Source organism: Sus scrofa, chromosome 3, assembly GCF_000003025.6.
Source record: "Sus scrofa isolate TJ Tabasco breed Duroc chromosome 3, Sscrofa11.1, whole genome shotgun sequence".
Classification (NCBI taxonomy): Eukaryota; Metazoa; Chordata; class Mammalia; order Artiodactyla; family Suidae; genus Sus; species Sus scrofa.
Window position 1 is genome coordinate 1,158,504 of NC_010445.4, and position 13,848 is coordinate 1,172,351.

General features: G+C 62.5%; 2 protein-coding genes across 6 annotated transcripts in view; one reads left to right on the forward strand and one right to left on the reverse strand.

The window, feature by feature from the left end:
• Positions 1 to 13,848, forward strand: part of ELFN1 (extracellular leucine rich repeat and fibronectin type III domain containing 1) — a 74,934-nt gene that overhangs the window by 41,961 nt on the left and 19,125 nt on the right. For 2 of the 5 annotated variants that reach the window (XM_021085967.1, XM_021085969.1), the window contains exon 2: positions 1,347 to 1,506. The exons of 2 other annotated variants lie outside the window; for them this stretch is intronic. The gene's annotated coding sequence lies outside the window, so the exon portion shown is untranslated. Of the gene's footprint in view, positions 1 to 1,346; positions 1,569 to 13,848 lie in introns of all 5 variants that reach the window. One more of the 5 variants, XM_021085968.1, reaches the window with a different exon arrangement.
• Positions 1 to 13,848, reverse strand: part of LOC110260071 (collagen alpha-1(III) chain-like) — a 59,399-nt gene that overhangs the window by 38,452 nt on the left and 7,099 nt on the right. The gene's annotated exons all lie outside the window — the stretch shown is intronic.

The following is a 13,848-nucleotide window of genomic DNA, read 5'->3' on the forward strand; positions in this document are numbered from 1 at the left end:
GACGCAAAGGACGCAGTGTCCTGTGTCATGTCCCCACCCCCTCCCACCCCCCACCCCCGCCCACCGAGCCCGGAAGCCCCCCTCAGGGCCGGGCTTGGGGAGCTTCTGAGCCCCCCGTGTTCCCTCTATTTTTATTCCAATTACCTTTTCCTAGGCAGGTTCGGCCTCATTAGCATATTCAAATATAGTCCATTATTATTTCAATTAGCTGTTAAGTAATTAAGTCTAATTGATGAGCATTCCCCCACTTCCCCACATATTTTTTGGTTATTTACATCCGCTCCTAACCCACAATTTTAGGTAATTACACGCCACTCACTCATCTATTTGCACACACACTTCCTCGCACGACAGGCTCCCTCCCCCCTTCCCAGCCCTGGAGTCTGGGGGGCTTCCGAGTGGGGGCCGGGGGCGCAGGCAGACGGAGCTTGGGGATCCCTCCCACCGGCCCTCCTGAGGGTCACTGCCCCCCCTCACGTTCAGAATCCCACTTGTCACAAAGATGCTGCCTCCTCTGGAGCACCCCCCCACCCCCAGGCAGGTGGCGCCCCCCTGGAGTGGAGTTGGTGGGCTGTGCTTCAGTCAGGAAGGCGGAGGGCTGTGGCGGCGGCGTTGTCCTCGTGGCACCACGCTTGTCTCGGGCGACTTCATTGCAGCCGTGTGCCACCCCTCAGCCTCAGTTCTCTGCCGGCCACGTGGGGGCCACATGATTGAAGAGTGGGGGTGACCCGAGGCTGGTGGAAGGTCCTCAGCACGGATGTTGCTCAGAGTTACCTGGGGGCAGGTGATGGGTGGTCAGCTGGAGGCCCTGCTGTCCACTGACTTGCCAAGGTCACATGCGCCTCAACCTCTGCCAGAGCTGCCGGCCCAAGGCTTCTGTGTCCGGCCTGGGTTCCCTCCTGAGTGGCTGATGAGGCCTGGTTTGGAATCCCGGGCGCCCCCTTCAGGCAGGGGTGGCCCTGAGGTGGAGCCCAGTCTGGGAGGGAGCAGTTCTGGTGACCCCGGGGTCTTTGCTTGGCCTGTTGTATCTGCCTCCCCCTCAAGGAGGTCGGGGGAACGGGGTGGGGGGAGTTGGGGATTTGAACCCACTGTCCTCTGACCCTCTGGCTAACATGCATGTCCCAGAGCTTCCGGGGTCCCCGCCTACACCCAGGCCACAGCGGAGTGGAGCAGGCTGGCACCACCACAGTGACCACGGGCCCAGCTGGCTCCTCTCCCTGCCTGCTGCTCCCCTTGTATCCGAAGTGCTTCCCGTGCAGTGACACACGGGACGCGTCCCTGCTCTGGCAAGTGGGATCTTCCGAAAGCCCGGTCCCCTCTCACCTCCCTCCGCTGTCTCCCTGCAGTGGAAGTGCCTTGGTGACCCGTGTCCTGCCCTCTGCCTGGACGCACCCTCTTCCTCTGGGCCCTGAGATGAGGATGTGACGCCTGTGACCCCCCCAGGGAGGAATCCCCCAGCCCCGGCCTCTCAGACGTGCCAGGGCATGGGCGGGCCCTGAGCCAGAGGTAAGGGGTGCCCTTGCTCCCCAGCGGGGGGCGGGGCCAGCTCACAGCGACCTGAGATGCAGGTATGCTGGGTCGTGGGTCCGGCCTGGGAGGGGTGGGGTTGGATTCGGTTGTCCTGCAAAAACTAACATCCCTCGGGGTCTGACTCCCGTTCAGAGGTGCTGCCAACCCGTGGGGAGAAGGGGCTGAGGCCGCAGGGCTCCCTGGGGTTCCACAAGGGGACCGACGGGTGGGGCGTAGGGCCGGCCGTGGTCTAAGTAGGTGGTGGCCGTGCTCAGGCCTGTCCATCCTCTCCCCATGCGTCGGGGTTGCTCGGGCGTTGAAGGCGATTTCGTCTTTTTGGGAATAGATACGGTGTCTATCACCGAATTTACAGAAAGCGCCACATCTACGGCCTGGCAGTGTTAACATTGATGCGTGTGTGTTTGAAGACAAGACTCGTCTGTGGAAAAAAATATCTCAGATGCCGAATTGAACACCCAGGGGCATGAGGAGGGTGGAGACTCCCCAGTGGCCAGGTGTTCAGTGACCAGCTGGCCTGTGTCTGCTGGGAGTCTAACCATCAGCGGGAAAGTGGCCAGCCAGGCTGTACGTTCAGAGGTCACAGATGTGCCCTGTTTGGTTGATAGCAGCTCGGGTTTCTCCAGGGCCACAGCCACGTCACGGCATCTGGGGCTCTGACTCAGCAGTTCTCACACTTGGCTCCAGCAGGTGCTGCTAGGTGGGCAGTTCCTTGGCAGATCGAGCTGGGTTGTGATACTTGGCTTGACCAGCAGGAGGTGCTGTTGGTAAGCCACACCCTACATGGAAAAGTGGATTTTCGCGTTGGGGTTTTTTTGCAAGAGATGGTTGCCTGCTGTATTGGGGTGTTAACGAACGCTGTGGGGTGAGTTTATTTATTTGTTTAGGTATTTCCTCTTCCTCACTGAAATTTTTTCCCTTAACGTATCGTTAACGTGCAGCGTTGGCTGAGCTCGTCTCACGTGGTCTCCATGCTGGTGCTTTGCCGACTCTAAGAACTGTGACGGGAGGTGTTTGGGAATTCGTGAGGCTTCCTCCTTCCGCACTTGGCTCCCCAGACTTCTCTGCAGCTTCAGAGCGAGGCTTCTGGGAGGTGATGCCGGGAGAGCTGGGGACACAGAGGAGCAGCTGGGGCTCAGGGCCGAGGGAGCAGCCGGAGGGAGAGCCCTGAGAGTGGGGCCGGCTTCGCGCAGGCGGGGAGCTGGAACTGGGGCCAGGGTTGGAGAACCGGGTAGGGACCTGGTCTCAGGTTAAGCTGCCGGGGCTCCACCCCTTTGGTCATTCTTCTGATGCCCCTCAAGCGCCTGCTGTTTGCGAGCCCCTGGGCCTGCGGGTGCGAGACCCCGTTCCCTCCAGGGGCCTCCAAGTCCAGCGGGCGGCGCGGGTGGCAGGACCACGGCTAGCGCTGCGCCCTTGGTGAGTTCTGACCCCATCGCTGCCGCCAGTTCTGTGTGGCAGCGACCAGCACCTGCCCTGTGTCTGCTGTGAAACGGAAAGTACCCAAGATCCTTCTCCGGGGACTTGCTGAGAATTTGAGAGGACAGGACAGTCCAGGGTGGCCGTCGGCTCTGACCACCCAGTAGCCTAAGACCCTATCGGGGTCCAGATGGAGACGCACACAGCGGCGGGATGTGACATGGGTGGTGACAGGACACCCCAGAGCCCGGCTGCAGTGGAGCGCGGGTGCTTAGGGCCAGTCGGAGTGGACACAGTGATGTCGCACAGCCCTGAGGGTGCAGGAAGCCAGGGTGTGGCTGAGGCTCTGGCATCAGCTCGGTCCTCCCGGGCCCTGTGCCTTTGCTCGCGGCGGTGCACTTGGCTAGAATACCCTTCTTCAAAGTCCGGCTGTCTTTGGGACGAATTTGGTGTCCGACAGACCCCACTTTGCTGAATTTGGGGTGTAGAATGCTGGAAAGATCACTTAGGCTTCTGACCTCCCATTTTCAGTCTGTAAAGTGAAGATAATAAGCTCCCCATAAGGCAAGTGCTCAGTGGGGCGCGTGACCTGCCCGGCACGCAGTAGGTGCTCAGGAGGCATGGTGGGTGTGTCGCCCCTCCTGAGCCTGAGACAGGAGAGTTTCTGATCCGTCCCCTTAAAGGAATTCGTTTTTTCTTCCTTCCGGGCCGTTGTCAGGTTCGGGTTCACCGGCGGGGGTCAGGGATCCCCACAGCCAGGTGGCACCGCCCCCTCCCACCCCCCCACCTGCATCGCCAGCTGGCCCCGACCCCCACCTTTGCCCCAGGCTTTGTGTCCGCCTCCTGAGCCTGGCAGGTGGCCCACACTCAGTGACTGTTGGCGGCGGGATGAATGGAGGGGCTGCCACCGGCCCCGCCCCACCTGGGAAGGCAGGTGGCAAAGCAGATGGCGGGGCTCCTGCGGGGCCTGGCGGAGGAGCCCGCGCCGCACGCACCGAAGACTAGGTCGTCTTCAGGAACCCGGGGGTGGGGCCGGTGCTCCCCCCACGGCTTCCAGATAGAACCTGTGTCATTCAGCGGGTCCAAGCCGCTTAGTTCTCTTCCTGCTTCCTCCTCCTCCGTTTCCTGGTCCCAAGGCCTCGTCCCTAGAAGTTGCTTTTATTGAAGCCATGACTAAGAGTCCAGAAGGAACCTTCAGAGCGTTCTGATGACCCCAGCTGACCTGTTGGGCAGGGCCGGCTCATGGCCAGCCCTCTGTTCAGCACCAGGGCCAGAGGCACGGGGAGCCAGCCGGGGCATCTGTCGGGGGAGAGCCTCTGGGAGTTGGCAGAGCCGGGGCCCAGGCCCCCTGGGTAAGACCCCCTCCCTAGGACTCGGTTTCCTTCTCCAAGAAACGGGGGCGATTGCCCCAGCAGAGCTGGCGTGACACAGCGGTGCGGTGCCCGAGGCCCGCCACCCCCCTCCGCCGATCGTGGGAACCCGCCTCCCCTCCGGCCGGCCCGGCCCCCTCCCCAGCCCTCCGGCTGGCCCGGCTCCCCACCCCCACCCCTCCTAGGAGCCGAGGTATTTATCCGCGGATGGTGACAGGCGGCAGCAACTGGCCTTAGAGCTGCCGTCCAGAGATCAGCTGGCGGCTGCAGAGCAAACAGCCCGAGCTAATTAGCAAAAGGTCGTGGCCGCTCCTGGAGGCCCGGCGTTTTGAAGTCGGGGCCTCACACAGGCGGCCTGCAAGGAACTGGGGCTTTGAGTTAGTGGCTCCATTACCAGGGCAGCTTCAAACCTTGGCCCGCAGCTTACTGCCTGCTCGCCCAGCCCACGACGGAGGCCTGCCCTTTCAGAGCGTGCCAGCGCCGGGGGTGGGGGGATCCAGCCATCCGCTCCCTGCCCCAGGCTGGACAGACGCCAGAGGCCACCCCCAGGGTGCGTGCAGGGCTGGCCCCCCACCCGCATCCCGCCCCCAGCCCGGGGTCAGACTGTCCTGAGCCGCCAGCGGAAGAAGGGAGGCCTGGGCACTGGCCACCCACAGATCCCCCCTCCCCCGCTGCGGCCGCATTCCTTCTGACGGGGTTCTTGATGTTTCCCTCTAAGTAAATTTACTTTTTAAAAACTTAAATACATTTATTTAAAAGGGAAGTTTTATGGCACTACTACAAAATGGAAAACAAGCCTCCTTTTCCATAAATAGAATTCATAATCATAAAAATAAATTCAGTGGAAACAAAACAACGTTATTAAATTCTAGCTGGATGCTGGGGCCCGGGGGAGGCTCGGCGCCCAAGGCCTGCCATCGCTTTATTAAAATGGAAAACAGCAAGTGTGCGGAGATGTTCGAGACTTACTCGCTCTCATTCGAGACTTTGTTTTGATGTAATCGGGAGCAGTGAAAAGAATTGAGAGTCACTCTCCAATGAAGTTATTCAGCATTAGGTTCTGCTGTGTCAGCTAGGGATTGAATTTGGCCGCACCAGACAGAAACCTGACCCTTGTGTGGTCGAACCCCTCGTGGAGGTTCATTTTTCTCGTGTAAAGAGGGCCGCTGTGGGGAGCATCGGCAATCCAGGTTCCTTGTGGCTTCCTCCTCTGCCAGTCGCAGCATTTGTCCTCAGGGCCTCCAGAAGGCTGCTGCGCCTCCAGCCTTTGTATCTGCATCCCAGGTGAGAAAGGCAAGGAAAGGAGTGTGCCGGCTGAGTCTGTTCCTTGCGATCAGGACAATAACAGCGGGCCCCCAAGCCTCTTCTCTTGCCCACTCTGGTCCACGACTGCCTCACAGTTGGTTCTTACAGAATGGTTTTTCTGTTTGTCATGTATTCATTGCTCCTGCCCTTCTGGGTTCCATAGGCCACATGCTGGTGTTTGTGAGATGAGTCACGGCCCCTCCCCGGGGGGGGCCTTCCCCACCCACCCCACACCTGGCTCCTGCCGCCCACAGTGGGCTCGGCTCAAGGGTGGCCCAGCCTCCGTCCCCACTGCTCTTGCCACCTGCAGGGGTACTCAGGTTCAAGTGCCCGGGGCAGCCTGTACAGAGCTGCCCTGGATGGGGGGGAGCAGCCCCCCTCCACCAGCCCTCTCGGGCCCTGGGTCCCCGTGCCCCCGCTTTGCCCTCCCGCAAAGCCCCTCCTTGGCGGTTTTTGTGCCTCTGGCCGGCATGCAGGCTGGGCTGCAGAGACCGCGTTTCTGCTCCTCTGCTTTTGTTTGTTCTCCGGGAGAACGTGCATCTGGGTCCCCGAACTTAACTAGCGGGAGGGGGCGGGGCCTGGGCTGCCTCCTGCTCCGGCCTCTCAGGTCGGGCAGGCCCTGGGGACCCCTCCTCCTCGGGCCAGGGTCCTGGGTCATGCCTGCTGCCCCTGTGCCCTTCAGCCGGAGCTCCTTCTCGCCCCCTCCCTCGTAGACCTGACTTTGCCCTGACCTGTGGCCTCTGACCCCTCTCCTTGGCACCAGTGCCAGAGACCCGCTGTGGGTTTCAGATTTCAGTGTGCATCCCTGTGCTGCCCAGCTCTGCGGTCAGGGGCTTGTCGCTTAACCTCCCGTGTCCTTCATCTGCGCAAATGCGGGCGGTGGCGAGTGCTTTGGGGGGGCTCCTGGATGAAGTGAGTGAGGGACACCGGAGGGCGCCCCACCTGTGCCTCCTCCCCTCCCCCCTCCCCGCCTCGTGGCTGTCCACACCCCACACACATGTGCGGGAGCCCCCCTGCGCCTACGTGTCCCGATCGATCCCTCTGCCCAGGCCTGCCCTCCCCCTCCTCTGCAGGCTCAGCCCCCGTGACTCAGCCAGGGCTGCAGCCTCGCTCCCCGGCCCCACCCCGTGAGCAGTGAATGGGTGGGGGCGAGCGGGGAGCCGGGAGGGCCTCGGGAGGGGAGGGGGAGCCGCTGGGGGCGATGGGAGGAGAGGGGGTGCCAGGGGAAGGGTGGGGTTCGGAGCAGGCTGGGGAAGGTGGCAGGAGTGGGGCCCGCAGGGAGCTAGCAGGTGGAGTTGTTTTCTCGCCACCGGGATTTGATGTGGAGGGTTGTGGCCCAGAGCCCTGGAGGTGTATTTACTGAGCACCTACTGTGTGCAGACCCTTTCTGTGCCTGAGCTCGTCCCACACAGTGACCCCGAGTGCCGGGCATAATGAGGTAGAGAGAGGTTGAGGGTCCTGCCCACACTCGGGGTCCCACTCAGGCTCGCCCCTCCTGCAGCCTCGATGCCCTCTGAGTGGTGGTGGTGGGGGGGCGGTACCTGGAAGCCCCGGGGGCCCTCTGCCTGACCCGGGCCAGGCTGCTCCCAGCTGGCCCTCAGCCTGGACCGTGAACATCCCGGCCCGGCTGCTTGCAGCCAAAATGCCAAGTGCATGTGGCAGGCAGCTATGCCGGGCTGGCCCCCTGACGGGGAGGGGTGGGTGGGGGCAGGGCAGTATTGGTCTGTAAGCCCTTGCTGCGGTCCTACTGTGTGCTCCGGGCAGAGGGCGGCCCCGAGCAGCTGGAGGGCCAGGCCTGGCTGGGGACGTGGCTCTCATGGGCCTTGAGCCTTCAGACGGGAAGTGCAGCCTTGGTGGAGACCGAGCTTGGTGGAGGAGCAGACCGGGCAGAGTGGGCTTCCCATGCAGAGGAGAGGCTGGGGGACTGGGGTGGGAGGATGGTGAGGAGGGCTTGCCAGATGTGAGGGACGGCAGGACGGCAGGACGGCAGCATTGCTTCCGCACCTGGCCCGCGCACAGCATGGGAAGCAGCCTGGGCTGGGGCCGGGTGGGAGGGTGTACAGGTACGATGGAGGGTGGCAGGCACAGGCTTGCAGGGGGTGCTGGGGGGAGTGTGAGTCCCGTCTCTGTCCTTCCCCCCCCCCCAACCTGAGCATCTCCAGATCCTGCTGAGCCCCTCTCTAGTAATCTGTCCCCCTGGCGAGAAGGCCCTCATGCGTCTTAGTCAGCTGTTAAAGTTTTCCAAAAATAAGGTAATTCAAGTGAGAAGTGTCTTTCTTGTTCACAAGATAGCCCAGAGGTTCGTGGCCCAGGGCGGGCAGAGCAGCTCTATCGCTATAACCTGTGGCTTCTCTGTCTGGGGCCAGCGTGGCTGCTCCCGTTCCCACCATCACATCCGCATCCCAGCTGGGCAAGGTGCATGCATGGCCATCCCTTTGCAGGGAGCGATCAGCAGGGTGCACTCGAACCCCACTCACATCCCGTTGGTTAGAATTGGGTCATAGGCCGTGCCCAGCTGCAAGGGAGGCTGGGAACTGCAGTCTTTACATGGGTCCAGCTCAAACTTTGGGATCTAAGTGGGCAGTAGAAGCTGGTGACTAGCAAGAGAACTTGGTCACTTGTTCTCCTTGGACGTCCTGTGGTCTCGGGACCTTGGGGGAGGGAGGGGGTGCAGGAGCACCCTAAGCCGGCCTGGCTGGGGGACGGGAGGTGGGGCTGGGGTGATGGGCCCCCTCCCCGGGCCTCCCTGGTCTGCAGACAGCTTGCCTTTGCTCCCAGTGAGGAAGCCAGAGGAGATCGTTAGCACATCTTGAAGGGAAAGCGCTGCTCCTAGCGAGAGAGCGCCTGTAATTTCTGCCCGAACCAGAAACACATTTCAGAGTCAAGAGAGGCCGTGTTAATTACAGGGCCACCCAGGCTGCGCTCACCCTGCCTAGACAGCGTCTTGTCCGTTTCCTGTTCGGGGATGCGAGGCCCCCAGATTCATTAAAGGCCGGGTGTCTTGTGTCCTCATGCCTCCTCCCCCGCCCATCGGCCTCTCTGAGTCTAGATCGCAGTGGGCTGCCTCCAAGGCGGGGAGTCACTTGCGTGGGTTTCCGTGTTTAGGCCTCTGAGAGCAGCCAGGGCCAGCCCAGAGCTGTCCGGGGTCCCGACCGCCTCGCAGCGTCAGGGGGCCCGAGTACAGCCCGCTCCACACACTCACACCCCCGCACACTCATGCACACACTCACACCCCCGCACCCGGCCACGTCTGGCCCAGGCATCCCTGACCCTCCAGAGCCCTCGCCTCCTCCTCCTCCAGGGTCCGTTCTGGACACACACCGACCCGTCTGTGACGATGCCCGGTGCCCAGAGATGGCTCCCTCCCTGAGCCCGTCAGCCCCTGGGTCTGCCGTCAGTGCACGGCCTGGGCACGTGGCCCCTGGCACTGCTGTCTGGTCCCCACCTTCCTCTGTCCGTGTTTAATGGGTTTGTGTCCCCTGCGGCCCGAGCCGTGCGTGTGTGATGGCTGGTTCTAGCCCCGTGGATGCTCAGACGATACCCATGGGGGAGCCCTCTGGGGCGTGTCCTGATCCCACCTCATCTGTGAAATCGGGACGCCGATCAGTAAGGAGGTTCCTGCGTGCTGGGGACTCAGTGCCCTGGACCAGCCTTCCGTCCCCAGACAGCCTGTCCTGTGCCCTTGGGAGACTCTCCTACCTCCGGACCCTCTTGCTTCTCAGGTGCCCTGAGGGAGCCCCCTGATGCCTTGCGCGGAGTCAGCCATGCCCTGCAGCAGCACCCTGGCCACCTGCCGCCTGCTCCTGCCCAGTCCCCTCGGCCCAGCGCTGTCCTTGGGGCACTGCCTCTTGTCCCCTGTCCCAGGCCCCCAGCCCAGCGTGGCTCTGACCACACTGACTCGTCATAACCCACCTCCCCGCTGTCCCCGACCTCCGTTGAGGGCAGAAGCAGCCCAGCACTTGCTCGGCTGGTGTCCGCTCCTTTCCGTCCCCAGCACCCAGTAAATCGCCAGGTCACACTGATCCTGCCTCCCCAGCGCCTCCTTCCTCCTGTCCTTTGACCCTCTCGTTAGAGCACAGCACGCAGAAATGGCACCTGTCTCCCGTGTGTTAAGCTCCGTAAACTTTTTTTTTTTTTTTCCGGGGCCACACCCGCGGCAAATGGAGGTTCCCAGGCTAGGGGTCGAATGGGAGCTGTAGCTGCTGGTCTGCACCATAGCAGTGCAGTATCCAAACCGTGTCTGTGATCTACACCACAGCTCACGGCAATGCCAGATCCTTAACCCACTGAGTGAGGCCGGGGATCAAACCTGCGTCCTCGTGGATGCTAGTTGGGTTTGTTAACTGCTGTGCCATGACGGGAACTCCAAGCTCAGTAAACTTCTATGACCTGGACACGCTCAGGCCCTCAGGCCCCAAAGCCTGCCTCCCGATCCCTTACGGTTGCCACCTGCGGTAACCACTGGCCCTTTATTTTTAATTTTTTTGGTCTTTTTGTCTTTTTAGGGCTGCACCCACAGCATGTGGAGGTTCCCAGGCCAGGGGTCCAATTGGAGCTGTTGCTGCCGGCCTAGCCAGAGCCACAGCAAGGCCAGATTGGAGCCACGTCTGCAACCTACACCACAGCTCATGGCAACGCTGGATCCTTAACCCACTGAGCGAGGCCAGGGATCGAACCCCCAACCTCATGGTTCCTAGTCAGATTTGTTTCCACTGCACCAGGACGGGAACTCCAACCACTGGCCCTTTAAAGCCACACTCTGTGTCCATTCGGGACAGGTGGTCAGATCAGCATCGTGCTTGTGACATTCCCCCACGTGTGTCCTGGGGGCCGGCCCCCCCGTTGCTGGGTTGTAGTGTCCCCTCGCGTTGGTGTGCCACAGAGTGACATCTGGTCTCTTGGTGCTGGGCGCTGGGTAGCGTGCAGTTGGGGCTGTGAGCGCGAGCGTCCTGGGCTGTGTGTGTGGCTTTCCCTCGGCGTCCTGCGTCGCTCCTGCTTCATGCGTTCCTCTCCCTTTGCCTCCACCAGCCAGCGCAGTGCCCCCCGCCCTGACCGTCTGCACCCCCGCTATTGCCCTGCAGTCGTCCGTTCTCCATCAACAGCCGGGGGATGATACCTCCTCTCGATTGAACCTTCAGTGGCTCCCCAGTGCCCCCAGCTGAGGTCAGGGCCCCCAGCCGTTCTGCCAGCAGTGGGCTCCTCTCGCCCCACGTCGAGGTTCCCACTCTCCTGGCCTCCTGCTTCCTCGTGGACCCTACCGGGTCCCCTGCTGCTCGCCTGTCTTTGCGTGGCCTCGCCCTCTTAAGTCTGCAGAGATGTCACCTCTCTGGGAACGCGGGCCGAGACCCGGGGCCCCAGACCGTCCCTGCCTCTGCCAGGGCCCTCGAGCTTCTCACCGTCACAGCTCACCTGCTGGTCAGGCTCTGCCTCCCCACCGGACGGGGAGGCCCAGGACTTGGGTCTTGCCTTCGCCTGCACCCCGGTCGGGCCAGCATGTGGCACGGGTCTGTCTGTGTGGGCGGTCGGGGGGCGCGCGGCCCCTGTGCTGCAGGTGACAGGTCAGGGCTCAGGGCCCGCGGTGTTCACCGTTGCTGGGGCCACAGCGGGCCGGGGGTGGGGGGCGTTGGACGACCGTTCCCCAGAGCCACGGGCCGCTGTGTGCCGTTGCCTTGAACACAAAAGACCCAGCGGGGCCCAGAGGACTCGCCTCAGATGGGGGTGGGGCGCAGGCTGTCCTGAGATCCGAGAAGCCCTTCGCGCCCTGGGGTTCGTGGGTCCCGGGGCCGCCTCGCCCTTCCGGGCCCCTCCTCGCTGAGCCCAGCCCCGGCTTGGGAGCTCCAGCCTCCCTGCCCCGGAACGGCTGTCAGGACTGCTGTGTGTTTCATAACGTAGTCCGTCCTTGCGTTGCTGTCAGAAGCAGCGGCGTCACCGAGCCTGAGGGCCGCCGAGTCCGGGCCCAGCCTGGCCGTTTGCGGACGTGCTTCCTGCCCGCGTGGTGCCTCGGTTTCCTCACCTGTAAAATGGGAACCGTCGTACGATGCTCTCATTCGTCGCGTTGTCGTTTCACCGTATTTGCACAAATGCGTGTCCTCCCTGGTGACAGCGAGCTGCCGTGGTGACCGTCTCCGCTCTCAGGGCAGCGGGTGGCATTCTGATGAGCAGGAGTGACACAGATTGAGCGGCTTGTCCGAGGCCTTCACCTGGCATGTGGCGGCTCCGCCGGCAGAGCCACAGCTCTCGGCCCCTCTGCTCTGGTGTCCAGTTTGAGCCTCCTTCTGGCCCCTGGCCCCGGGGCTACAGCACGACCCTGTTATCCTGGGGTGGGTACACAGGAGCCCCCCTGGAAGGGGGGTCAGGACGAGCAGGTCCTTGTCCTGGTTCTGCCGTGACCTTGCTGTGTGATCCAGGGTGGACTCCTTGCCCTCTCTGGCCTCTAAGCACAGGCCCTTAGAGGGCAGAGACCAGAGCTGGGAGGTTCTCTGATGTGATTTCTCGGGCAGAGGGAGGGCGGCCACCACGCTGGACTGTTCACCTGTGTGCCCGCCTCCCTGGCCTGGCGCCTTGCATGGAGTAGGGGTTTTGAATTCTTGTTGACCCGGTGGGGGAGGCCGGAGTGGCAGGGCCGTCAGACGTGAGATGGGGGAGCCTTTGCATCATCAAAGCCCTTGGCCCGCAGCCCTGGGGTCAGGTTCAGGGCTGGTACGTTGTGTCCGTCACTCAGTGCTGTGAAACGCACAGCCTTCTGCCCAGCCCTGGGCCTGGCCAAGGGGGGTGGCAACCAAGCAGCCTGAGCCTGGGCCTCGGGGCCTGGAAGCAAACAGCTCCGGCGAGGGCGGCGGCCCTGGAAACAGGTGCAGGCGTGGGGCCAGCGTGACCCTACCTGCGTCACGGCCAGAGTCAGGGGAGGGCCGGGGGGGGGGTGCTGAAAGCTCCCGAGTGATTCTGGTGGTCTTCCCCGTGTGGGACCCACCGCACGCGGGTCCGCGCCCTCCAGGGGCTGCTGCTCCGACAGCCGGCTGCTCCTCGCGCATCTCCGGCGACGGGGAGCTCTGTCTCACACAGCAGCCCGTTTCTTCTCAAAACATTTAACATTTATTATCAAATATTTACGACGTCTCAAATATTGAAGAAATCGCTAGTAAATATTTTACTAATGATGAAATATTGAACACAGCCCGAGGTGTGAAGAATGGTAGCATGATACCCTCCTGTGTCAAACTAACCCCGTCACTGCCTGGGCCGTGGGGAAGCCCTGGGGGGGACGGGGCGGGGGGCTCCGTCCACGTCCCGCCCCTGCCCCACCTGAGGCCCTGGGAACCCCTCCCGGACCCGAGCCCCTCTCTCTATTTCTGAATTCTTAATGGCAGTAAAATACACACAACGTACACGTTAGCATCTTACAGGGTTCGAGCGGGCCGGTCGGTGGTGTTACGTATATTTATGGTGTTGTGCGGCTGCCCCCACTTCACCCCCACCAGTGCCCCCACCAGGGCCCCCGTCACCCCCACCACCATCACTGTCACCCTGTCACCCCCACCAGGGCCCCCACTGTCACCCCCACCACCATCACTGTCACCCTGTCACCCCCACCAGTGCCCCCACGTCTCCCCCACCACCGTCACTGTCACCCTGTCACCCCCACCAGTGCCCCCACGTCTCCCCCACCACCGTCACTGTCACCCCCACGCCACGCGGCCCCCCGTCCCCTCCAGGGCTTCCCCACGGCCCAGGCAGTGACGGGGTTAGTTTGACACAGGAGGGTATCATGCAACCACTCTTCACACCTCGGGCTGTGTTCAATATTTCATCATTAGTAAAATATTTACTAGCGATTTCTTCAATATCGTCTTCAGTATCATCACCGCCCCGCTGTCACCCCGCCATCCCCGCCAGCGCCTCCACCCTCACCCCTACTGTCCTTCTGTCACCCCCACCATCATCCCCACTGTGGTCCTCGTCACACGGTCACCCTCAGCATCGCCCCCAGACCCACCTGGTCCCCTCACCAAAATAAGTGTCCCTAAGGTGTGTGATGATGCTCTTCCTGCCTTTTCCCCCCCTTTTGCCCCCCCCACCCCCGCCGGCATGCGGAGCTCCCGGGCTGGGGATCAGATCTGAGCTGCAGGGGCCCCCTAGGCTACCGCGGCAGGAACGCTGGACCCTTCACCCACGGTGCCGGGCCGGGAATTGAACCTGCGTCCCAGTTGCTCCTGTTGGGCCACAGCGGGAG